The 27,426-nt window shown below is 43.8% G+C and overlaps 1 protein-coding gene across 1 annotated transcript in view; it reads left to right on the forward strand.

The window, feature by feature from the left end:
• The first annotated feature begins 5,415 nt into the window (after positions 1 to 5,415).
• LOC149322140 (inactive rhomboid protein 2-like) overlaps positions 5,416 to 27,426 on the forward strand; it is a 103,881-nt gene continuing 81,870 nt past the window's right edge. The window contains exon 1 of the mRNA XM_089535205.1: positions 5,416 to 5,807. The gene's annotated coding sequence lies outside the window, so the exon portion shown is untranslated. The remainder of the gene's footprint in view (positions 5,808 to 27,426) is intronic.

Below are 27,426 nucleotides of genomic sequence, written 5' to 3' on the forward strand. Positions count from 1 at the left end.
AGAATCTCTTACACTACGTGGGGCAATGTTGGATTTTTGCTCTTATCTGCCACAAAACATCACTTGCCCTCAAGTTTCCTCATTCCCTCTGAACTCAGCTGAATTAAACACAGTTGCTGTGGTGTCAAGCTGGGTTTTCCAAGTAATGATGCATTGTTTGTAAGCTGTTCATATATTAGTGCAGAATATTTGGAAATGGATTGGTTTTGAATGAGCAGTTTGCAACATGTATAATATGCATACATATGTACCTTGAGGAAGAGATTTAGCTACCAGCAACTACAATTGTTTAATTTTTGTATTTTCCTTGGAAGATGTGGCTACAGAGACATAGCCCTGAATCCTATTGTTGATCCAATTAGAGCAGACCCAATGAAGCATTGAGATTTACCCGTGTGTTGAATCACCAGTAACAAAATGGACTTACTCTAGATGGGACTAACCAACACATTCAGGCCTAAGAGTCTATCTACACTGCAAAGTTATAGTAGTTTGATGCTGTTACAACTCTTGTGGCTTCACTATACAGGATCCTGGGGTTTGCAATTTAGAGAGATATACACAGTGAATCTCAAAACAGTGGCCTGTGGATCAGCGCTGGCTGGTGAGCCATTGTACACCAATCCATAGCCAGTTTCTAGGAAACTGTTGATATGCTAACAATATGGCACAGACCTTGTACATGTTTGTGGCACACACTGGAGAGAAAAAAAGGCTGATCTGCCACATGAAATAGCATGAAAAGCTCTGTGCTAGCCATCTTTAGTCTACTACCCTGAACTACAATACTGGAGCTCTCTTGCTGAAATTTCTAAGGGCCTCTCCAAACTATAAATCCTAGGATTCCACCAGATGGAGACTTATGGTAATTGAAATGGTAATTAAACTATAAGAATGATGTAGTGAAGATCTATTCTGAATTTATGTTTACACTCCTGCCTAGGATGGCCTTTTATGCATAGCCAAGTGGAACTAGCCATAGGTTGTGAGAGAGCAAGTGGGTAAAACTGAGGTCATACCATTTTGGGGAAAAAGATAATATTTTGATGCAAATGGAGAGACTATCATGGAGTGACTAGTCAAAACTAGAGTTTCACTTTTGTATCATATGATCTGTTGACAATGCCAATTTTTTTGCCACATTCTGGGGCGGGGGGGGGGGGGGGGGGATGACTTTAAAAGAGACTAACTAGGTTCCTAAATAAATTTCACACATTTTTCATGCTACCCAGGGTGTTTTGGCTGAAGCTTTGGTACATTTAAAGAAAAGGGTACTTGAGGAAACACAGAGAAAACTATGGCTTCTGTGACAGAATGGTAAATGAGGATAATAACCAGATATTATAAGAGCAGTGTCTACAATCTTAGTTCTCTTTTAAATTTTAGTTTTGCAGATAAAAGGAGTAAAGCTTTATTTATCCCTAGAGTAAAATGTGTATGCATAACAGGGCCTTCCCCCCACCCCTACTTTTGAATAACCCAAGCATGCATGTGGAATCTGTGCCCAGAAGCCTTTCTGAATCACACACCTTTTTCTCAACAAGGTGGTTAAAAATATCAGTGTTAGGTGCAGAGTGATGCCAGTTAATTAATTAATAATGATGGCTAGGGTAGCTGTAAGAACCATGAGTGTCTACTATATGAAACAAAGCTCTGAACATAACTAACTATGACATATTACTCAGACTGAATGCAGTATTTGTTTGCAAAGAACATGCCCGAACATGACCAAAGTTACATCAGCATATTCCTGCTGTGTCCCTTTTAGGCACAACTATACTGACTGTACTGGATGCACTCTCAAGTTTATGTAGCAGCAAGCTCATCTTTAGGGACTTGCAGCTGGGTACCTGAAATCTAACAGCAAGTTAACATATTCACAGGGCATTACTGAAACATTCAATTATAAACTGGCACTAAACTGACATCTGCTTTCCAAGAATATTATGGCATGAGAATGACCACTCTGGCCCCTTCCACTGGCTAGTGAAGGAGCAGTGGTTTCAATGCTTTCCACTTCCCGCTTCATTTCTTTTTCCTTCGGTATTTTATTTATTAGGCTGTGAGATTGTAGGTGGGAACTGTCTTATTTTTAAAGATCTGTACTGTGCTTTAAACTGCTGGCCAGGAATTGACTGGGTGAAGTGACCTGCAAGCTATGTGCAGTCCTTCGCCCTGCTGCAGGGTTCATCAATGATACACACACACACACACAGTCGGCCCTTCTTATACACGGATTCTTTATACACGGATTCAAGCATCCGCAGTTTGAAAATGTTGCAAAAAAAGTATAAATTTCAAATATCAAACCTTGATTTTCCATTTTTTATAAGGGACACCATTTTGCCATGTCATTGTATTTAATGGGACTTAAGCATACACGGTGGATCTTGGAAGCAAACCCCAGCATATAACAAGGGTCCACTGTGTGTATATATAACCAGCATTGTGGTTTGCCACCATAATTCAGCAGCAAACTGATAAATGTGATATTGTCCGTAGCAAAAATAATAAATAAACCATAGTAAATGGGATAGTCAATTTCACAGTCAATATTATAGTCACTTTCATTCCTTTTAATTCAGTATCAATTGTCGTTGTGTGCTTTCAAGTACTTTCCGATTTATTTTGACCCTAAGGCAAACCTATCCCTGGATTTTCTTGGCAAATTTGTTCAGAGGGGGGTTCCCTTTGCCTTCCTCTAAGGTTGAGTTGCCCAAGGTCACCCAGTGGGTTTCCATGGCCAACTGGGGATTTGAACCGTGGTCTCCAGAGTTGCAGTCCAACATTCAAACCCCTACACTATAAGGCACCTTATACGCTGCCTTAAGCTTCTTGTAGAAAATATGAGATATACAGTACATGTCATTAATAGAGCTAGTGCAGCACAGTAATTTATGCGCTGGACTGAAACTCTGGAGACCAGGGTTCGATTCCCCGCACGGCCATGAAATGCACTGGATGACTTTGGGCAATCCACATGCTCTCAGCCTCAGAGGAAGGCAACGGCAAACCTCCTCTGAACAAATCTTGCCAAGAAAATGCCACGATAGGCTCACCTTTTACGTCAGAAATGACATGAAGGCATGCAGCACAATAAATAAATGTAGTGATCAGGAGCCCAGCGTCACATCTACTGTGTATTTTTTTTATCAAAGCCCATTCAAACCAGCTAATTGTCTGGTTTGGAGTAGCGTTTTCTATCCTATGCTAGACATGCTGCAGTTTAGGTGCTGTTCAAATTGTGCCCCTCTCCTTGGACCTGAGTGTTAATGATTCTCGGCTATTCGTTTGCAATCCTAGTGACAGAACAGAAGAGGCCTGAATGAACTGCCTTAGGTTTCACTATTGCATTTTTAACCTCCTCAGTCCATACTGGCTCTTTGTAGCTCAGTGAGGCCTACGAGTTCACTGACTGAGAATTTTGAGTCCGTCCCTAAACTACAAATCCCAGGATTCCACAGGAGGCAGCTATTGCAGTTAAAGTGAAATAATAGTATTATAACAGTGCAGCGGCCAGAGTGGAGCAGTGTGGTTTGAGCATTGGACTTGGACACTGGGAGACCAGGGTTTGAATCCCGGCTCAACTGTGGAAACTTTAGGCAAGTCACACTCTCTCAACCTCAAGGGAAGGCAAATAAAACCTTGTGATAGGTTCACCTTAGGCTCACCATAAGTCGGAAACAACTTGAAGGCACACGACAGACAGCAAACAATAGCTCTTTGGCTGAGAATTCTGCCTCCTCCTTCCCTAAACTACAAATCCCAGGATTCCATAGGCAGCAGCCATTGCAGTTAAAGCAGAATAATAGCACTATAATGCTGCATCACTGATCTCTGTTGTAGCATAAGCTTCCCAGAACTGGCTGTACTTCCTCAGACGTATGGATTCATAAACAGGCCAGCCTTCCAGAGGAATAAAAGTTTGCCTTCCAAACCTATCCCATCATCCCCACCTGGAGAGGGGACATCTCCAATGGTCTAGCACGGGCAGGGTGTGCTAATGGCAATGAGGGCAAGACATTTGAGAAAAAGGGAGGACACGACCGAATAAAAGCTTAAAACACTCATAAAGATAAAGCCATGTTGAAAGTGGAGCACATTTTGAAACTCTTCCAGGAGAGAAGGATGAAATGGAGGACATGTCCTTGAAAGGGAGGGCATCCGGTCACAGGAGGAGGATGCCCAGAGGGTGGCCAAAGGTCCCCCATTCTCTGGACAAATCCTCCATTCCCACTTTCTGTCCAAGAGGAGTTTCAAAATCTGAGCATAACTAAGAAGCATGAATTTACATTTCTATGAATATTTTTAGCTTTTTATTTGGTCAAATCCTCCATTTTTCTCTAATGTCCCCCATTTCACCCTTTGGTCCATGAGGGTTTTCAAAATGTCTTGAGAAGCATGAATTTACTCTTGTATGAGTGTTTTCAGCTTTTTATTTGGTCATGCACTCCATTTTTTCCCCGAATGCCCTCCATCTCCACCTGTTTCAGCATTGTCCTCCATTTTGAGACTGACTAAGGAGCATGAGTTTATACTTTTATGAGTATTATTAGGTTTTTATTTGGTCATGCCCTCCACTTTTCTTGAATGTCCTCCATTTTGAAACTGACTAAGGAGCATGGATTGACATTTTCCATGAGTGTTTTTAGCCTTTTATGTGGCCATAGCCTCAATTTTTCTCATTTCTCATAAGGAGCATGGGTTGACATTTCTATGAGTGTATTTCAGCGTTTATTGGACCATGCCTTCAATTTTCCTTGAATGCCATCCATTTCCACCTTCTGAGGAGTTTCAGTATGTCCTCCATTTTGAGAATGACTGAGAACCTGAATTTACATTTCTGTGTTTTCAGCCTTTTATTTGGCCATACCTTCTATTTTTTCTTCAATGCCCTCCATTTCACCTCAGTTTCAGAACATCCTCCATTTTGAGCCTGACTAAGAAGCATGGATTTAAACTTCCATGTAAATTTCAAGCCTTATCATCCATTTTTCTCGAATGCCCTCCATTTCCACCCCATTTTCAGCACGTCCTCCCTTTTGAGCCTAAGGAGCATGAATTTACAGTCTATGTTTTCAGCCTTTTAGTTTGTCATATCCTCCATTCTTTATTGAATTCCCTCCATTTCTACCTCAGTTGCAGAACGTCCTTCATTTTGAGAATGACTAAGGAGCATGAATTTACAGTTCTATGAGTGTTATTAGCTTTTTATTTGGTAACGCCCCCTCCCCATTTTTCTTGAATGTCCTCCATTCTGAACCTAAGAAGCATGGGTTTAAATTTCTGTCAGCGTTTTTAGCTTTTATTGGGCCATATCCTCAATTTTCCTTGAATGTCCTCCATTTCCACCTCCTGTCCAGGAGGGGTTTCAGTATGTCCTCCATTTTGAGAATGACTGAGAAGCATGAATTTACACCTAAATCATGGGTGTTATTAGGCTTTCCTTTGGCCGTGCCCTCCATTTCCACCTCAGTTTCAGGGCGTCCTCCATTTTGAGAGTGACTAAGAAGCATGGATTGAGACTTCGTGAGAGTGTTGCCCCGCCCCGCCTGGCCCTTGTGCTTCCCGGGGACTTCCTGGGCCGCTGAGGAGAGAGAGAGAGAAGCCCCACCTGCCTCCTTCCCTCCCCGGCTCTGCTTCCTTGCTAAGCGCGGGCTCACAGCCCTGCTGCTGTTGCTGCTGCCCTTCTTCCTGCCCAGGCTTCGGAAGCACGTGTGAACGCTCTACACGTGAATGAGGACGACTTGGGGCTCCCCCAACTGACAACGCCCACCCCCAGCCCTCCCAAAAGGGAGCCGCGGCGAGTAAGTAGTTCTTTGGCTTTTCTCTCGAGTTTCTTTCCCCCCTTAGTTTTGCTCTGTATATGCCTCTCCCCCCTCCTTTAACACGGTGGCCTGTTGGTTTGAGTGGGGGGGGTTAGGAGACCAGGGTTCCAATCCTGGCTCGGCCATGGAACCCATTGGGTCACACTCTCTCAGCCTCAGAGGAAGGCCAGGGGAAAGCTCCATCTGAACAACCCACTGGGTCACCCTGGGCAAGTCACACTCTCTCAGCATCAGAGGAAGGCAAAAGCAAACCTCTTCTGATCAAATCTTGCCGGGAAAACCCAATGATAGGGTCTTCTTAGGGTCACCGTAAGTCAGAAACTTGAAGGCACCCAATAACAACAACAACAACAACGTGATTTTTTAGCCCTTTGCTTGATGAAGAAGCCAGTGGAGCCTCAAAAGCTTGTTGTTGTGCTTGTCGTTGCGTGCCTTTAAGTCACTTCCAACTTATGGCAACTCTATGATGAAGGGGTTTTCTAGACAAGTTTCTTGAGAGGGGGGTTTGCCCTTGCCATCCTCTGAGGCTGAGAGAGTGTGACTTGTCCAAGATCACCCAGTGAGTTTCATATGCAAACCCCGGTCTCCAATGCTCAAAGCACTACCCCACTTGTCTGTCGTATTTTGTGCATTTTGGTTGGTCCTATAAAGGTGTCCCTGTTTGGGGGGGGGGGGTTGGATGTGATTGTACTTTTTCTTTTGTCTGGGTTTCTCTTTCCTCACTTCACTGTCTTTCTCTCCTTTCCTGTCCATTACATCCTCTCTCTCTACCAAGTGAGTAGGTGTGAAGTCTTTCCATCCGGTGCCCATCCTAGTTTTTGTTTCCACACTTCCTCCACCTCTTTCCTCCTTTTCTGCCTCTTTCTCCAGCGCATGGCGGTGTCCCGTATTTCTCAGTATGTTGCAAGACGTGCACATGAGCCTCAGTCGGGTTCCTCGGATTTTCTAAGTGACAATTATAACAGCGGTGGGTTGAAACTTCCCATATTTCATCATATCTCCACAGGTTTTTTATTTTGGCTTCTTCAAAACTTCAAGTCATGCCCTGTGCCTGGTAGCATCAGTTCTCTTCTTCCGCCACCAACCCTTGTTTCAGTTCAGTGACTGTTTCATGGATCTTGCTTGCAAATCATGGCGATTTTCTGACCAGGTGACCTCCTTTTCCCAGGACATATCCTACATTTCAACCTTCTGTCCAGGAGGAATTTCAGAATGTCTTCCGTTTTGAGCATGATCTAGGAAGCATCAATTTGCATTTATATGAGTGTTTTCAGCTTTTATTTGGTTATGTCCTACACTTTTCTGGGATGTCCTACATTTTTCAGTACCTTGTCCTCCTTGGCAATGATGGTATCTGGTTGCCCTGCCTGTGACTTTGTAGCTATTTCCAGTTTCCAACGAAATGGAAGGTGTATTTACTTAGAAGTAAGCTGGCTTGTTCTAATCATGGTTACATTTATTTATTAATATCCTGCTTTTCCATTAAAAAGGGAGGAGGCGCACAAGGTTGTTGTGTGCCTTCAAATAGTTCCCTGCCTATGCTGACCCTAAAGCAAACTTATACTGGGATTTTCTTGATAAGATTTGTTCAGAGGAGGTTTGCCCTTTCCTTCCCCTGAGGCTGAGAGAATGTGACTTGCCCAAGGTCACTGAGTTGGTTGCTCAGAGGAGATTTGCCATTGCCTTATCCTGAGGCTGAGAGAGTGGATATTTCATGGCGTAGCAAGAATCAAACCCTGGTCTCCAGAGTCGCAGTCCAGTGCTCAAACCACCATGCCGTACTGGTATTCTTTTCCACGCTGCTGCCACACTGAAGAATTAATGCAGTTTGACACCACTTTTAACTGCCATGTCTCCATCCTATAGTTTCCTGGGATTTGTGGGTTGTTGTGGCACCAGAGCTCTTAACACAAAGAAGGCTAAATATCTAAAAAAAGACAAATCCCAGAATTCCATGGGACGGAGCCATGGAAGTTAAAGCGGTGTCAAACTGCATTCTGCAGTGTAGAGATACCTCCAGCCCGCATGAGTTCCTGTGGCGATGAGTTTGCTAAAAAAAATTAAAACAATGAAAAGATTATTTTTTTAAAAAAAAAACATATTAAAATAGTCTTTAAAAACACCAAAAAGCAGTAAAAAAAACCCCAATCCTAGAATCCAGTTAAAACAGTGCTTTCAGACATTGAATGCCATGCTGAAAATTAATGTTTTGGCTGCCTGCTGGAAGCTTGAAAGAGACAGAGCTAGTTTAACTTCCTTGTGTAGGGAGTTCCACAGTTGAGGCGCTGGCACAAAGAAAGCTGTGTTATGTGTACCCACCAACCTAAGTTCACAAGGTGTTGGGACATGCAACATGGTCTCCTCTGACAATCTCAAATTTCTTGCAGGCTTATATGGGAAGAGGCAGTCTTTCACATATGAGCCAGTGTGGTGTAGTGGTTTCAGAATTGGACTGTGACTCTGAAGACCAGGGTTTGAATCCTGGCTCAGCCATGTAAACCCACTGGGTGACCTTGGGCAAGTCACACTCCCTCCGCCTCAGGGGAAGCCTCCTCTGAACAAATCTTGCCAAGAGAACCCCATGATAGGTGCACCTTAGGGTCACCATACATCTGCAATGGTTTGAAGGCACACAACAACAAGTCTTCCATATATCATTGCCTCAAGTAATTTAGAGCTTTGTAGGTCAAATGCAATGGCAAATCTCTTCAGAACAAATCTTGCCAAGAAAACCCCCATGATAGGTTTTCGTTAGGGTTGCCATACGTCGGAAATGACTTGAAGACACACAACACACACACACAGGTCAACGCCGACACTTTTAATTGAACTCAGAAGCACATTGGAAGCCAGTGCAGTGCTTGCAGGGCTGCTCTTATATGGTCTCTAAAATTCACACCTGACATTAGTCTGGCTGCTGCATTTTGCACTAGATCGTTAAAACAGATTAAACTGCAGAGCAATTAGAATTGCAATAAACAGTGCATTTAGAGCAATCATAATAATGAGACTGTTTAAAAAAGTTTAAATCCCTGTTAAAAGTAGTAGAATGCTTATAACTGTACAGTACAGAGCTTTAGAGCTTTATTGTGTTCTGATTCATTGTACAGTGGTACCCCGGGATACGAATTGATCGCGTTACGAAATTTCCGGGGTACGAAAAAGTTAGATTGGAAAAAACTGTTCCGGGTTACGAAAGATTTTTCGGGTTACGAAATTAATTTCGGCGCGAAATTCAAACGCGAAGCGCGGCTAGCGGCTTTCCAGCGCTAACGGAAAGCCTTTTCGGGTTGCGAAATGTATCGGGTTACGAACGGCGCCGCGGAACGAATTAATTTCGTAACCCGAGGTAGCACTGTATTCAGATTTGACGAGATGAATTACATTTTATGAGATGGCAATGTTCTTAGGTCAGCTGAATAGGTTTAATATATCCAGAGGTAGCCATGTTGGCCATGTGAAGTACAGTAATATTCAAAATCTACAAAACAGTGATACCTTTACTGGGACAACTGAAATGCACCGTGTACATGTTGCAAGCTTTTGAAGCTGCACTGGCATCTTCATCAGGCAAACATGTTAAAATCATAGAAGGAAAAACAAATTATGACATGTTAGTCACAAGCCTGCATTTTGTCTGCCTGCATGGAATTCCTTCCAGTACCACCTGAACTGAGAACAGCCACATCTTGTCAGAAGGTATCACTGTTTTGTGGATATTTGAAATTATTGTACTTTATATAGATTTCAAAATGTTTGGTATTTCTCTTGAGCAAAAGTGTGCAGTCACAAGGCAGAAGGTGGCCAGTGGCCCCCATGGTGACCTTCATTCATAACCTATGGATGTTTTAAGAGGTTGCACCATGTAAGGTCACTGTCTAAACTCTCTCTTCACTTTTAAAAAAGTCAACAAAAAGGGTGCAGCTTGGTTTATTTGTGGGTGTCTTGCTTGTGACATTGGCAGTGGCGGCAGCAAGGAGGCCGAGGCTTGGTCTCCAGCACTGCGGCCCAGTGGTGGTGTTGGAGGCCAAGCCTCAACCTCCTCGCTGCCACTGCTGCCACCATGGAAGGGCCGAGTGGAGACCTGGAGGCCTCTTGGCCTCCAACACCTTCTGTGGCAGCGGTGGCAAGGAGATGTAGCTGCAGTGCCAGAGGCCTTCAGGGCCTCCAGTGGCGAGGAGGTTGGGTCGTGGTGGTGGAGGCCTTGAAGGCCTCGACTGGCGCTGCTGCTCCACCTCCTCGCCAGCACCGCGGAAGGACCAGGTGGTGGTGTTGGAGGCTAAGAGGCCTCAACAAAATAATATTCATAGTATCACCTGAGGCTTTATGGGCCAGCACCCACGCGGAGTTACTCCAGGGCTGGAGGGGGGGGCGAAAATGTTAAAGAGCCTCCCTCACTCGTTCTACATTCTCCTCCTGGGAAGGAGTATATGTACTAGGAGAGGGAAAAGCTCTGCATTCAGTTAAGGAGTAAACAGTTGCTGCAACTGACTGGAATGACTAAGAAATATATTAGGGCGAGAGGTTTGGCTCTTAAACATAAAAGTGATTAAGTACAACAGTGAAAACCACAGTTTCAGGACAAATTTGGCCAGTTTGGATGATACCAGGAACAAGAACAGGAAATGTCCATGCCCATAGCCACATGTATTAATATTCTGAATTGGCATACAGTCATCCCTCCATATTTGCGGCTTTGATATTTGTGGATTTGATTATTCACAGATTTCATTAATATGTTCTCTCTAAGACTGTCTAGGTCCTCCAGTGCAACTCTGTGGTCAACTTTAACTAAAAGCAGGGACGTAGCTAGGATTTTAGGAAGGGGGGGGTCCAGACCAAGTGCCACCATTATAATGGGGCTTGGGTGCGGCGGTGCAGCAGCACACACCATTCATTTTTCTAATGGAAGGGGGGGGTCCGGACCCCAAGATCCCCCCCTTGGCTACGTCCCTGCTAAACGTTGCACTGAAAGACCATTTGTAGCTACTCCAGTGCTATTCTATGGTCAGTGTATGTTGGACATTGACCACAGAGTTGCACTGGAGGACCTAGAGATTCCTAGAGAGGTGTCCTGTCAGGTAAAAACAGTGTTTTTGTTATTTGCTGTTTTTCCATATTCACGGGGGTCTTGTTCCCCTAACCTTAGCTAATATAGAGGGACAACTTATTTATTTTGGCACTTAAGGTAGAAAATCCCCCAAGCAGATCTCCCCATTCCTTGCAGGGAAAACAAAATAGTGAACAAATCTTGCCTTTTAATGCCCTCTCAGTCTTCTGTCTGAGGTGGCTGTCTTATTTAGTGTAATAGCTTTTGTGGGTGGGAGTCTACACAAATGTGCCCCAAGACTTCTTGTTATGACAACAGATTGTTAGAGCTACCCTTTTGGAAACTTAACAGTCAGGAAAAGCAAACTGCTTGAGAAGGTGTGTGGGAGTACAAACATAGCTATCGCAGGGAAGAGAAATGGGATAATGTGTCATGTAGGTGCCCCATTAGTAAGCTACCCATTTTGCATTTCATGCTGCTGTTATATAAATTCTAGTGTTTCCACATTGGATTTAGGATGCCATGTTAATCTTCCTTCTGCCAAAAGGCCTGGGGTAAAGTTAGGAAAAAGAGTATGTAAGAGGAAAACTAAAACTGAAGAGAGAATGGAGGATAGGAGCAAGTGTTTGTGTGTGCTCGTGTGCGCATGTTTATGTGTGGCTTTCAAGTTGTCTGTCAACTTATGGCAACCCCATGGATTTCATAGGGTTTTCTTTGATGAGGAATACTCAGGTGATTTTGGCATTGCTCCTTTTGAATACGTATAAGAAGGTATTCCTTGATGGTGGACTTGATGGTCTTCCATTCAAGTACTGACGAGGTTGACCCTTCTTAGCTTCCAAGATCCGGTGAGATTTGATGCCTTCAGGAATAAATGCTAAAGGGATATGCTACAGAGAGAGAAATATACAACAGTGAACAATGTGGAAGGAATGCATGGTCTATTCTTTTTTTTCATAGAAAGGTAGAATGCAAAATTACCTGATGAAATGGAGTTGAGATATTTTCGGAGAAGAGGCATATGAAGGAAGTGCTTCATGCACCAACAGTGACTTTGGTTGTCTCATGAAATGGAGATAGCAGTGGTTTCTTTTATCATGGAAGTGGAATCCTTTGACTGCAGGAGAAGCACTGTTTGGTAGCCACATAATGGGGGTACTAGAAAACATTTTTCTCTTTTATGCCTTTTTCATGAACTCACCAGTGGATTTGGCAAATTAAGGACTGGCTTCCCAGGTTTGGCCTCACTTCAAAGCAGCAGTTGGGTCCTCATTTGTATTTGGACTTCATCTAATTCTCCAAAGCATCAGTCAACAGATCAAGCGGATAGATATTCTGGGATTTTCAGTCCATCAATTTCTGGGGTCTGAAATTTGAGAACCATTGATTTAAAGAAACAAGTTTAATTCAAAATTGAAGCATTTCTGTTTCACGCTAGAAGAACGTGAGCAATAACAGTTGGAATTGTATCATTGCTTAAGTAAAGGAGGGATGGGTTGCCAGGATGACAAGACTTTAAATTTAGACAGATGAACAAAAACCAGAATTGTAACATCAACAAATAAAAGGCTGCAAACATTGTCCCCATCTTCAAAAAGGGAAAAAAAGAGGATTCCAACAATTATTGTCCAGTTAGTCTGACATCAATACCAGCAAAGATTCTAGAGCAGATCATTAAACAGAGACTCTGTGAACATCTAGAAGGCAATGCCATAATCACAAAAAGTCAACATAGGTTTCAGAGAAACAAGTCATGCCAGACAAATCTTATCTCTTTCTTTGATAAATTACCAGCTTGGTAGATGAAGGGAATGCTGTGGATATAGTATATCTTGATTTCAGTAAGGCCTTTGACAAGGTTTCCCATGACATTCTTGCAAACAAGCTTGTAAAATGTGGGCTAGACAAGGTAGCTGTTACATGGATTTGTAATTGGTTGACTGGCCGAACCCAAAGAGTCCTCAACAATGGCTCCTTTTCATCCTGAAGAGAAGTGACCAGTGGGGTCCCACAAGGCTCTGTCCTGGGCCCAGTGCTATTCAACATCTTTATCAATGACTTGGATTGGGGGCATACTTATCAAATTTGCAGATGACACTAAATTAGGAGGAGTAGCTAATACTCCAGAAGACAGGATCAAAATTCAAAATGACCTGAATAGACTAGAAAACTGGGCCAAAGCTAACAAAATGAACTTCAGCAGGGAGAAATGTAAGGTACTGCACTTAGGGCGGAAAAATAAAATGCATAGATATAGGATGGGGGACACCTGGCTGAACAAGACTACATGTGAAAGGGATCTAGCAGTCCAAGTAGACCACAAGTTGAACATGAGTCAACAGTGTGATGTGGCAGCTAAAAAGGCCAATGCAATTTTAGGCTGCATCAATAAAAGTATAGTGTCTAGATCAAGAGAAGTAATAGTGCCACTCTATTCTGCTTTGGTCAGGCCCCACCTGGAATACTGTGTCCAGTTCTGGCCACCACAATTCAAAAAGGACATTGAGAAACTGGAGCATGTCCAAAGGAGGGTGACTAAAATGGTGGTCTGGAAACCATGTCCTGTGAGGAACGATTTAGGGAGTTGGGGATGTTTAGCCTGGAGAAGAGAAGGTTAAGAGGTGATATGATAGCCCTGTTTAAATACTTGAAGGGATTTCATATTGAGGAGGGAGCAAGCTTGTTTTCTGCTGCTCCACAGAACAGAACAGAATAATGGATGCAAGCTACAGGAAAAGAGATTCCACCTCAACATTAGGAGGAACTTCCTAACAGTAAGGGCTGTTCAACAGTGGAACACACTCTTTCCTCGGAGTGTAGTGGAGTCTCCTTCCTTGCAGGTCTTTAAACAGAGGCTGGATGGCTGTCTGTCAGGTATGCTTTCATGAAGGGTTCGTGCATGGCAGGGGGTTGAACTGGATGACCTTTGTGGTCACTTCCAACTCTATGATTCTATGATTCTATAATTCACATATAGCCCAGGCTGGAAATGCAAACCTGAAAGAGCATCTCCAAACAATCTCTATTCCATCTGAATTTGTTATTGGTGAAAAAATGCTGGTGGGCTAACAAATGGACAAAGAAGAAGCAATTGGATCCAGATTAGCTGAAAGTCCTGTAAGAGTGACAAGTGGGGAATAACTGTGTTTGGTACTGCATGAGAGGTTCAAATTATGGCAAATTATGAGACACTTTTATGGAGTTCCCTTTATGTGTATTTTGATGGACCACATGTGGCTCTCCAGATGTTAGACAGAAATTCACATCAACCATAGCTAACATACCCAATGGTGACGAATGCTAGCAGGGATGCAGCAGCGGAGGTATGTGGTCCTCACTTCTGTTTTAGAGAGAATATCTGATCTATCATACGAACTTCAGACATACAGTTTGATACACTGTGTTTTTGGGGATGCTTTTTCTTTATTTTCACCTCGCCTAAAATTCCAGTACACGCCTATAATGTTGAGACATTGGCATCAAATTAAGAAAGTTGAACTGGTGAGGTCATACCAAAGGGATTACTAGCTAGCAACCCTCCGCTTAAATTCTTTTCTGTCTGGTTTACCCACATGGGTCCCTCTCCTCTTTTAATGTCAGAGGCGGATGTTGCAGGCAGCTGGGTAAGACACATGACAACCTTGCTGGGAGAAATTAACTTCCCCATTCCTTTTGCTGTCCAAACTTGGGGAGGAGAAAGGGGAAAAGGCTGGGGGGAAAGTTGCTGTGATAACATTTCTGGTTGATTTCCAGGAGCTTACTTTGAAGGAGGACTTGGCTTTCCCTTGTCCCATTTATGCCTCAAATTGACATGCTGGTAAAACTAGTTGCTTACTAGTGAGGCTTGTGTCAGCAGATGAAATAGGTGCCAGTCAACTGCCTTCTTAGTAGCAGAGAGATTTCTCATACTTGATGATTTTTGACACTGTAGTTACAGTGCCAGTAGAGGTATTCCCAGCTTCCAGAGCTCAGCCCTAAGTGTTAGTGACTGGCTTCTCTTCTGTAGTTTTAAAGGCAAGGAGGAGGAATCTGAGGGCAAGAATGCTGCCTTGAAAAATATATGTATAAAGTCATTGTATGCTTTCAAGTCATTTGTAACATGGCAACTCTAAGGTGGTGCTATCATGTGGTTCTTCCTGGCAAAATTTGTTCAGAGGAAGTGTGACATTTTCTTCCCTTGAGGTTGAGAGAATGTGACTTGCCCAAGGTCACCCCAGCGGATTGCATGGCCAAGCTTGGTCTCCAGAGTCATAGTCCAACACTCAAACCACTACACCACACTGACTTTCTTATTTGCTAGAATTTGTGGAGTTTTTATTATTATTTGAATGGCATACAATTCACTTGTGGTTAATACTTAATGTATCGTGCTTAATGACACCGCCAGGGGCTTCTTATAACATCATCCTTGTAAGATCACCAGGGCCCACTCCTTGTGCCATTGCAAGGGGTTGTCCCTAGGTCTCAGGTGTTGAAATCTAAGGTGCTGGGATGGTCTTGACTTGGCAAGCCTAACCAATACTAACAACTTCGGCAGTCCAAATAATATGGATTACTGTGCCAGTAGAAGAATCAGAGTGGGATACTGGAGCTGCTCTTCAGATTTTGGATGGAAGCGTTAACCCCAGTATATGTGGCTATGGTTCTTCCTTGCTTTTGGGAACTGTCAGTGGATTAAGGGTTGCTATCATGTATGAATAGTCATAAGGTTCTGTTCTGATCACTTACCTGCCGGGACAGCATCAGATTCCCATTATGTGCAGTGAAGCTTATTCAAAGGTACATGCACATAGCATTGCAGTCTAAATTTAAGTAGCTCATGCTGAAGTAGTGTGTGCCGTGGCACTAAAAATAGCCACTCTTGTCAGGTTCATCATGACAACCTTGTTCAAAAGTCTTACATGGAACTGGGCAGAGATGGTATCGGATTGAGTACGTCTTATCTGTGTTTTGTCACTTTAAATATCTTGCAACTTCTGTGGAAATCTACATCAGCACAAATCAGAATTTATATGAGGATGGGAGTGGGCAGTTTTAAGGCCATTCTGATGGTGCCGAACTGCAGCTCACCATTGGGATTGCTGGCTAGGTTGTTATTTGCTGTTAAGTTGACTTTGACTTACAGTGACCAGTGATGATATGAATGAGAGACCTCCAAGAGCCCCAATCATCAACTGCCCCTTTCAGGTCTTGAAAACTCAGGGTCATGGCTTCCTTGATTGAATTGTTCCACCTGTGCTGTGGTCTCCCTCTGTTCTTATTGCTGTCTGCTTTACCAAGCATTTTCCAGTTAATCACGTTTTCTCATTAATTATATATTCAAAGTACAACAGCCTCAGTTTGGTCATTATAGACTGCATCTACATTACATAATTAATGCAGTTTGATATCACATTAATGGCAATCACTCAGTGATATGAAATTCTGGGATTTGTAGTTTTGTGAGATATCTAGCTTTTTTGTCATAGAGCTCTGGTGCCACAACAAACTACAAATCCCAGGATTCCATAGGATGGAACAATGACAGTTAAAGTGGTATCAAGTTATATTAATTCTGCAATATGGAAGCAGCTTCCAGACATAGTTTTTGTAGTTTTTTTGGGCTATGTGGCCATGTTCTAGAAGAGTTTCTTCCTGACATTTTGCCAGCATCTGTGGCTGGCATCTTCTGGAAGAATGTAAGCAAGAAACTCTTCTCGAACATGGTCACATAGCCCAGAAAACCCACAAAAATACTATGGATGCTGGCCATGAAAGCCTTCAACTTTATATTGGAAATTTCTACGGGGAGAAATTGTTCCAAGACAGCTTCCAGACAGTTCTAGCTTGATTTGTTCTTTTTTATTTATCTTTTTAACAGTCCAAGGTATCCATATAACCAAGGACTTAGCCAAGGGAGGGGAGGTCCATGGGGTCCGGACCCCCCCCTTCTGTTAGATACAATGAATGGTGCGCGCCACTACTCCGCCGCACCCAACCCCCATTATAATGGTGGCACTTAGTCTGGACCCCCCCCCCCCTTCCCAAAATCCTGGCTACGTCTCTGATATAACTCTCCTTCAGCACCACACTTCAAGTAGGTTGATTTTCTTCCTGTCAGCATTCTTTATTGTCCAGCTTTGACAACCATACCTAGACATCAGAAATACAATGGCATAGATGATTCTGACTTTGGTATTTCATGTTAAGACAGCAAGGGCTAAAGGGTTTTCAATTACAACATGAGAATGGTGGTATGTTCTTCACCTTGCCATCAATCTAGCAATAACATTTTAGAATAACATTGCAAACATTTCCTATCACTGTAAGTAGGGCCTCCTGATATAAAGAATGATGGCACCAATTTGTCAGGATTAGACACATATTTAAAATGGCAGTTCTGCTGATGTCTTGTGTTTGTATATTGCTTTGTATTGAAACTGGTTGACATCATGTGTTGCAAGTAGGATAAAATAACTACATCCTTCAAGAAATGAAGGAAGCTAAATCATATACTGTATTAACAAGGCTGTACGTTTTGACCACTGTTAGTTTGTTAGAAGGGGCATTCTAACTTGTATCAGTAGATGCATGTATTTAATCAGAGGATTTAAGGTATTCCTGAACCTTCTTTTTGGCTGCTCAAAGGCTGTGGTACTCTCTTCCAAGAGAGATTAGGCTGGTCTTTTCTTTATTGTCTTTCTTCATGTAGAGAAAGATTGTGGTTTTTTTTCAGACTGGCTTTTTGACAACAATAATAATAACAACAGCAACAACAATAAAATTTTATTTATATTTCCCGCTTCTCCCTTCGGACTGAAGTGGGATTGCAACAAGTAAAAATGTCATAAAATACATATAATTTGAAATACATCGATCAAAAAAGGAGATAAAAAGAGAGGGGTTGTTACAGTATTGCTCACAAACATAAGGATCGAGTCATCGTAGTAAGATATTATTCAGAATCAAATTTAGAGGAGATCAGCTGGATAGGTCTGCCGGAAGAGATCCGTCTTCAACGCCTTTTTAAAGGCTTCCAAGGCAGTAATAAGATGGCTCTCTTCCGGTAAGTTGTTCCAAAGTCTGGGGGCCACCGCAGAAAAGGTTCTACAAGAGGTAGTTTTCAATCTGGATTTAGGATATTCTAATATTTTTGTTCCAGATGTTCTGAGAGTGTGGAGCGGATTATGTAGGGAGAGGCTTTATAGGCAATAACCAACACTTTGTATTGTGCCCGGAAGCTAATCAGCAGCCAATGAAGAGATTTCAGTACCGGTGTAAAATGTTCTGATCTCTGTGTTCTAGTGATCAGTCTGGCTGTGGCATTCTGGATCAACTGAAGCATCCAAACTTGGTACAAAGGTAGCCCCATGTAAAGCGCATTGCGGAAATCTAAACAAGAGGTTACCAGTGCATGTACTACTGTTTCAAGGTCCCCCTGAGCCAGGTAGGGACGCAGTTGGCATAACAGCTGAAGCTGATACCATGCACTCCTGGCTGTCGCCTCCACCTGAGATGTCAGCTGTAGAGACGAGTCCAGGAGTACTCCCAAACTGCGGACTTCATCCTTCAGGGGAAGTGTGACCCCATCAAGGATGGGTTCCTTGGCTGCTGAGGAAGAGGCTTTTAATGGGTGGATGCTGTGCATTTCTTATCACTGGAGTTTTAACTGCTTTTTAATTCAACTGTAGCTCAAGATTATAATTTATTTGTGTTATTCTTTTTTCTCTTTATCTTTACCATTAAAAAATGATTACCAACAGCCTTGAGTCCCAGTTTGGTGGAAGAGATATAAACCCATTAAATAAACAATAAAAAGTGTGTGGCTCTGTGTAGTCTATAGCCCCATACTGACTGCCAAAATAAAGCTGCTTTGGGTCACTTTGGAGGTATGCTGTTTAAATGATGCATGCATCCTAAGAGTACAGAAGCTGCGCTCTAGTCCTTAGGACTGGATCGTGGCTTTGGCGTGGCTTCCAGACTCTTAGGACGCATGCATCATTTAATCAGTATACCTCCAAAGTGTCCTGAAGCAGCTTTATTTTGGCCTGTCTGTATGGGGGGGCCTCACCTAAACTCAAAGGGGTGGGTTGAGATTTCTTTGAAACCAGGTACTTGTCACACAATATTCCTATGAAAACAAGTTCTCGCAGCATGGCAAGTGTTACTGACACATGGGGACTTCCGTTGAAAGACCAGCAATAAAATTAACTTATTTGAAGTTCCTCTTCTAGACCTCAGTTCACAGAGTTTGCCTAGCTACTGCCCATTGAGAATAGAGATTCTGGAAGTTAAGTCCAAAAGTAAGAAACTTTTCCAGACTCTGATCTGAATATACTGCTTGAACCAGGGGCCGGCAACCTATGGCCCGCAGGCTGGATCCGGGCCGCCAAGGCCTCGGGACCGGCCCCAGCCCAGTCCTGCCGCCGATTGCCGCCCCCGCCACAGCTTGGGTGCCGCTCCGTTTGCCTGTGGGGGCCTCGCTGCCATCCTCCACCGTGCATGGCCACGTGGAGGAGGCGGAGGAAGAGGAGGGCAGCGAGGGCTGGGGCGGAGGAGGCGAAGGTGGAGGAGGCGCCTCTTGCGTGCGGCCGCGCCACCTTCCCCGCGGCCTCCAGCTTCCCACTCGGCCTCTGTGGAGGGCAGCCTCCGCGGAGGCCGAGAAGGAACGCGCAGGGCCGCCGGCTTCTCTCTCAGCCTCCGTGGAGGCTGCCCTACACGGAGGCCGAGAAGGAGCGCGCGGGGCCGCCGGCTTCCCTCTCGGCCTCCATGAAGGGCAGCCTCCACGGAGGCTGAGAAGGAGCATGCGGGGCCGCTGGCTTACCTCACGGCCTCCGTGGAGGGCAACCTCTGCTGAGGCCGAGAAGGAGCGTGCGGGGCCGGGAAAGAGGGGAGGCCTCCAGCGCTGGCGCCCCCCACCGGCTCTTTCCCGGCCTCTGACGGGGCCTGGGCGCCTCAGGGGCCGGGAAAGAGGGGAGGCCTCCAGTGCTGGCGCCCCCCCCCCCCCCGCCGGTTCTTTCCCAGCCTCTGATGGGGCCAGGGCCCCTCAGGGGCCGGGAAAGAGGGGAGGCCTCCAGTGCTGGCGCCCCCCGCCAGCTCTTTCCCGGCCTCTGACGGGGCCTGGTCCCCTCATGGGCTGGGAAAGAGGGGAGGCCTCCAGCGCTGGCGCCCCTCGCCGGCTCTTTCCCGGCCTCTGATGGGTTCTGGGCCCCTCGGGCCAGGAAAGAGGGGAGGCCTCCAGCGCTGGCGCCCCCCCCCCCCCCGCCGGTTCTTTCCCGGCCTCTGACGGGGCCTGGGGCCCCATCAGGGGCCGGCAAAGAGGAGGAGGCCTCCCGCACTGGCCTGCCCCCAGAGGGTGGAAGCTCCACCCCCGGCTTCCGCCCCCCAGTTATCTGAGGGACAGCAACCCGGCCCCCAGCTCAAAAAGTTTGCCTACCCCTGGCTTGAACCCTCTTTCAGAGTGGAAATTAAAAAGATGCATTTCATGTTGTTTGTTTGTTTACGTGTCCTGTTAAGTAATATCCTGGGGGAAAGTCTGTCTTGAAGGTCTGTAACTTTAAATGAGGACCTTCTAGTGCACTCACAGAGAGCAGTTCCCCACATATGTGGTTTATAACAAAAGCTTCCCTTTGACAAGTCTAGAAGTCTGCTGAAAAAGATTTGACTATAGCCAAGAGAACTGGGGCTGTAACCAACAAAATACAAACATTATTAGTTCAGTGCCTAAATACCATAAAAGCACCAGATCCATCTGATCTCGGAAGCTAAGTAGGGTCAGCCCTGGTTAGTACTTTGACAGGTGACCACAATTGAAAACCAGGTGCTCTAGGCTATATTTCAGAGGACGGAACAGTCAAAACCACATCTGTGGACTCCTTGTCTCAGAAAACCCTGAGGTTACTATATGGTGACTTGAAAGCACATTTACACACATATAATCACCAGATGGCCCCCCCTAATCATGAAAATGACCATAGCTCAGCAGTAGAGAAGAAATGTTTTAAATACAGCAGTTCCCAGGCCCAAGCCTTTTCATCTCCAGATAAGGCAGGGAAAAACTTAAGTCTGAAACCCTTGATCACTGCATCCAGATGTTTGGGATAATACTGAATTAAGGGGTGAAAGGTGCTGCAAAATTTAGAAGTGCAAAATTGGCACCATGACAGATATTACTAAGCAAAATGCAGAATTACTCTAATTGCTTTACCATTGTATAGGTACTGTATGTAACTTACTGTTTATACTCATGTACAAGTCAACCTCATATATAAGCCAATGGAAGGTTTTAGGACCAAAATAACGGATTTTGATATGACCTGTGTATAGGTCAAGGGTAGAATTTTGGAGACAAACGTTTTAAGATCGGGTTGGAAGTGGAGGGGGGGAAAGAAGTTTGGTCATCAGAGAAATGCGAGGAGGAGGAGGAGGAAAGGTTTTAGGATCAGGTAAAAGTGAAGTGGAAATGCGAGGAGGAGGAGAAGGAAAGGTCATGAGATCTGGCTGCAAGTGAAATGCAAGGAGGAGGAGAAACAAAGGTTTGGAGATCGGATTGAGAAGGGAATCACACAACCACACTCAAACTCATGCCTCGCAGCTATTTCAGCAACCACTGAGGCACGGAGAGTTGGGCATCGGGGCTGCTTTTAAAAGAACCTTTATGAGCAATATTACTATTTGTTGTTGTTCTTAACTGCCTTCCAGTCGATCTCAACCCATGGCGACTGGATTGATCTGTATATGAGTCGACCCCAGATTTTAGAGTTAAATTTTGGGCATAAATTTCTTGATTTATACGGTACTTTAGTTTTCCGAAAGTGGAGTACTAATAAATCTTCACTAATTTATATGCAGTCCCCTCCAGCATTCAGTTTATTTTCTTATAGGTGTGTGTGTAGTTTTTCCAAAATAACATTTTCCCATAAAATGTAAAACACTGTAACAATAATTTCCATATCAGATCCCCAAACTGCTTTTCTGGTAAGTGTTAATCTTAGAACACTTGTTTTCCAAAGTGTTAAGTAGCAGAAGTGATTATATGAATGAATTGTTTTGATTAGTTCCCCCCCTCCGATTAAGTGGCTAATGGATTTTTATACAAACACTGTTAACAACTGGACATCTTCCATATTGTAATCTGTACTGTCAGTGACTTTCATAGTGAAATGATCATTCTTTTGTTTTAGCATTTTACTGAAATATTCTATGAGATAACTTACAATAACTGAAGGATTTCCTATTCTACCTAGTTATACGATCATGGATGTTCAGTGCCCCTACTAATATTTCTCTACTATTTCAGTACTAATGAACAAAAGGAAAATTTATCTTTCAGTGACTTTAAACAGTGAGAGGTCTTCAAAAAGGATCTATCAAAGGTCATCCCAAAGTAAACCAGTTAACAATGCCATACAACTGCATTTTCCCCTTTCCCTCATTACTGCTTTATCTTAAATAATTTGTTAATACTGTGATTTAATGTCTAAGTATATTGTATGAAGATTCTGTAAGGCTTGAAGATCATTCCTTTTCTTGCAAGGAGAAGCAATGTGTCCAAGATTACTTAGCAAGATTTAGTCTGAGGGACTCTTCTCTGACATGATGGTTTTCTCATTTTGCAGATTTTGGAAAATTAACTCATAACAGAACACTGCTATTGTGGGTTGTGGCACAGATGAAAACTCGCTTCCTGCCATCTGGCCAGGATATTTGCCTTCATGTTTAGTAGTTAATTTGCCTCTAATGCACCTCTCTTCCCCCCCCCCCCCTCTCTCTTTCTGTGTATGTGTTTTAAAATTTGGCCAAATGAATAGGGCTGCATTTACTTGAGAGCTGTGAATTTAGAAACCCTTGTTAGAAAGAATACTTCAGCAATTAAGCTATGAAAAGAAGCCACAATAGAAATTTCTCCCATTTTGACCACAAGGCCCTTTGGTGTGTGCAGTCTTTATCTCATTAATTTTAAAGCTTGTGGATTATACAAGCTTATCCACAGTTTACATGGAGGACAAAAAGGTTTCCATTTGAGACCATTTATTTCCACTTGCAGTAAGCTATAATGAGCAATTACTCTCTTACCTATGATGCTTGCTAAATCATAAGTGTTTCTGCTTCGCAATTGTTTGACCTACTTATTAGCCTGTCCTCCTTTGACTTCCCAGGATTGTGGAGGAAACTTTTGCTCTCGGATTTTTTAGGAATCCTATGCCATTTTTGTGAAATCTCATATGTTGTGTGGGTTTCACAAAGAATGTTTTAATGTTCTTGGTGGAAAAAATTAAAAGTCACCAACCTTTTACTGTACTTTTCTTGGCAATCAGGAGGTTATCATTTTGTATAGGAAACACACTAATAAAACTGCCAACATTTATAAACCTTTTGCAGCATTGTTACCTTTGATGAAGTGAACTCTAGTCCATGGAAGCTAATATAATAATACATGTGTTAGCTTTTAATGTGCCTCACCATTTTCTTTATTTTTGATTCCACAGAATGTTCTCCTTAGCTATAACCTCTGAATTATTGAGGCTTAGTAACCTTTCCCTGTTGCATACCATAGGGAGAGCAATGCTTACTAGTTTTCCATCCAGCTTTATGACAACTACATGTAGCAATCAGAAATAACTCATCTGCTGACGCACATACATTCAAAATGTGTAGAACAACAGTTAACTGATTTGTTATCTTAACCTGTTTATTTTTTTTTTTTTAAAAAAGATTGATTAAAATGACTTAAAGTTAAATGCCTGCAGTTTGATTAGGCAGCAGATATTCCAAATTAAAAATTATATAGTACTTAAACAAATTGCTGAGAGCAAGAACTATCTTAAAAGTGCCTTTCCTCTTTCTCACTTGCAAAGATCAGAGCATATTCTGGATGGTGCCTCATGCAAAACATAGGTACCTCATCGAAAAATAAAGTAGAAACCTTCCTTACTTCAAGAAAAATTGGTATCTACCGGTATATGGACATTTAATTAATTAAAACAATATGTCTGATTCGTATTGCAGTTTCTTTAATCAAGTTGTAGCCCTTCTAATTTACATAACTGATCATATGTCATATCTCTGATTATTTTCCTGTCTTAAACACTCTCAGAGGTAATAGGTTTTTACTATTTCTGTTGTTCCTTGTGAGGGACTGTAGGGGAAAATTAGCACTTTAAGAGTTATGAATGGAGTCTGTTAGTAGATTGAACTCAGCAGTTTGTTTAGATAAGACTCAATCACAAGCAGAGCCTGACATGCACCCTGAGAGTCTACTGACTATACAGAAGTTAAACCAAACCTATACTGTATAGAATCTTACAAAGCCATGTAGTGGCAACAATTAAGCAAGAATTACTAACCCATTCCTCTTCAGTGTTGTTATGGTGGTGGAAACCCTAAGACAAAACGGGGTGTAACCACACTGCAGAAATAAAGCAGTTTGACACTTTTGCCATGACTCTTACAGAATCTTAGGATTTGTAGTATAGTGAGTCACGACAGCTCCGACAGATCAGGCTGAATACCTGACCACACTACAAATCCCATGATCTCACAGGATGGAGCTATGACAGTTAAAGTGGTGTCAAGTGGCTTTATTTTTGTAGTGTACATATATCTAGAGTTTTCTTGGCAAGTGTGAAGTCGAAGGCTTTCACAGCCAGCATCCATAGTTTTTGTGGGATTTTTTGAGGTATGTGACCGTGTTCTGGAATAATTTATTCCTGATGTTTCACCTGCATCTGTGGCTGGCATCTTCAGTGGGTGGTGGCATGGAAGTGAGTGGTGTGTGTGTGTGTGTGTGTGTGTGTGTGTGTGTGTGTGTACACACACTATGTGACACTTGCCTGAGAGGAAGTGATTTACATGTTAATCTGTGTGTTGGTCTGTTGTTGAACAGCAAGCACTCAGCGGCACCTCCCACATGTGGTGCATAGGGATGGCATGTGGGTATCTGAGCACCCACACCTCTATTCCCAGAAGCAGCATCACTGGTAGAACTCTGGTAGAGTTACGCTGTATGACTTAGAGTGCTCATTCCCACTACAAAATAACCCAGTGTGGTTGAAATCTCTAGTTGGCCATGGAAATCAACTGGGTGACTTTAGGCAAGTCACACTCAGACTTGCAGCCCCTTACAATGTTGCAAAAAAGGAGCCTCTGTAGGCAACTCCTTTTTACTGCGCAGCTGCGTTGTGCAGTTTGGTTACCACGGCAATGCTGCGCAGTTTAAAGGGCCGGCATTTCTCTGCCGGTCTGTACTGTGCCTTAATTTGTTTATTTATTACATTACATCAGAGTCCTGATTATCCGACATAAACGGACCGACTGCTCGTCGGATAAACAAAAATGTCGGATAATCCAATGATCCATTGGAGACAGAAGGGAGCTAAGCTGCGCTGAGAAGGGGCCTGGGCCGATGGCCTGCGCCCCTCCTCGGCGCGGCTTGGACTCCTTCTCTCCGAAGGGAGTCCAAGGACTTCCTTCGGAGAGAAGGCAAGCCTCGGCGGGGCCAATCCTCGGCGGGGCTTGGGATCCTTCTCTCTGAAGGGAGTCCTCGACTCCCTTTGGAGAAACGCCAAGCCTCACTGAGGAGAGGCCTGGGCCGATGGCCCGTGCCCCTCCTCGGCAGTGCTTGGACTCCTTCAGTCCCAAATGAGTCTTGGTTTCCCTCGACCCGAGCGGAGCTCCATGGAGCTCCCTTCAAGCCGAAGGAAAGCAAGCCATGGGGGAGGGGACTCGGCCAAGGCCACAGTCGTCTCCTTTGCAGCCTGGTTTCCCTTGGCTCCCTTCAAGACAAGGGAAAGCAAGCCGTGGAGGAGGGGACTGGGCCGAGCACCCAGTCCTCTCCTTCGCGGCTTGAAGTCGTCCCTCTCAGCCCCCAGCCAAGCTGGGACAGAAGCTGGTGGTGGGACCTGGTGGCATTTGCGGACCACTGTATTTGCATAGTCAAGCTAACAAAAACAACATCTGAACAACCCTTGGGAAGCAAAGTTTTAAATCTTCCCTTCTTTTATGTGCCAAGGGAAGAGTAAGAGGGAATTTGCTGCTGGTGGCAGCAAATGGAGTCTTGAAATTAATGCCTGAACACAGCTGGTTAGGTGCCAAATCTCCCCACCCCCATGGTGCCCATTCAGAGCGGTGCCTAGGCATGTCTGTGCATGTCCATTGCAGGTGGCTTGAAGATCAGGAAATCAGTGATAGAGACTGAGCTTATATCCTGATACCTCAAATCAAAGCCTAGTTTTCAAATCTACAGTGGGCCCTCCACATTCGCTGGGGTTAGGGATGAAAGATCCCTGTGAATATGTAAAACACACACACACAGACCCACAAATCTTTTTACCTAAGACAAGACCTCTCTAGGAATCTGTGTGCTGGAGGACCTGCAGATGGCTAGGAGCCCTGGTGGCGCAGTGGTTAAATACCTGTACTGCAGCCACTCACTCAAAACCACAAGGTTGTGAGTTCAATACCAGCAAAAGAGCTCAAGCTTGACTCAGGCTTGCATCCTTTCGAGGTTGCTAAAATGAGTACCCAGATTGTTGGGGGCAATTAGCTTACAGTTGTAAACCACTTGAAGTGGTATATAAATGAAGCTGTTTTATTGTTTTGTTTTGTTTTGAATTGTTTGCCCCAGGAACTTCTAGGTTCTCCAGAAAAACTCTATGGTCAACGTCTGGTGGAGTTGTGCCGGAGGACTTTGAAATTTCTAGAGGGAGCATATTAATCAAAACAGCAAATAATTAAATCTGCAAAAGTCTAATCTGGAAATGTGGAGGACCAACTGTACTCACTTGCCTGTGTATAAGGTGTTCATTTTAAAAAATGAATTTATTAATTTTCCACTGAAGCTCAGAACTAAAACCAGAATTAGCTAGGATATCATGAACCAAATAACGTCACATGCATTTGAAACTGACCACATGGCCATGCTATTTCTAGCTGCTATGTTCTTCTGAGTTGCAGTAAATGTTAAGGAGTTCCTAAACGAAATGTTCCCATGTGAAAATTAGCATGTAGTGTACATAAAGACCAGAGGAAGGGTAGCTTTTTTTAAGGGCTGAAGTCCCCTTCGGGTAAATTGGTGGGAGCTCTAGGCCACCTTCTTTCTCTTTTTCTGCTAGTAAAATTACTTGTAAAATATTAAACAGTGCAATGAGACTCTGAAAATGGCTTAAAGGACGTATTGTCACTTCTGGGGGCTTTCAGGAACACAAGTCACACTTATTGAGGGGTGGGACTAGGCCAAGACCTGAGGTGATAAAAATAGCCTTGACTTCTTGAGTAATGCAGGTTGCCTGTGATGAGTGCACATGTGGTTGGGCTGGATATGTCTGTGCATTACGTATATCTGCCTCCGTGCAAGTTGGACACAAATTTGTATTCTTGTGTCAGGGAGGCTTTTATACAGGGTGTGTGTTTTAGAGCCGAAACAGACGGCCCAAATGCGCCGTGCTGGCGCCAATTTTAGGGTTAGGGACCATGCAGCACTATAATGGCAGCATCCCATCCATACGGGTGCCGCCATTGTGACGTAAGCGATGTGCAGTGTCCGCACTTTGCCGCGTGGCGATTATGTCA

This window comes from Sceloporus occidentalis, unplaced genomic scaffold (assembly GCF_023333645.1).
Source record: "Sceloporus occidentalis isolate IW3139 unplaced genomic scaffold, rSceOcc1.0.p SCAF_1, whole genome shotgun sequence".
Taxonomy (NCBI): Eukaryota; Metazoa; Chordata; class Lepidosauria; order Squamata; family Phrynosomatidae; genus Sceloporus; species Sceloporus occidentalis.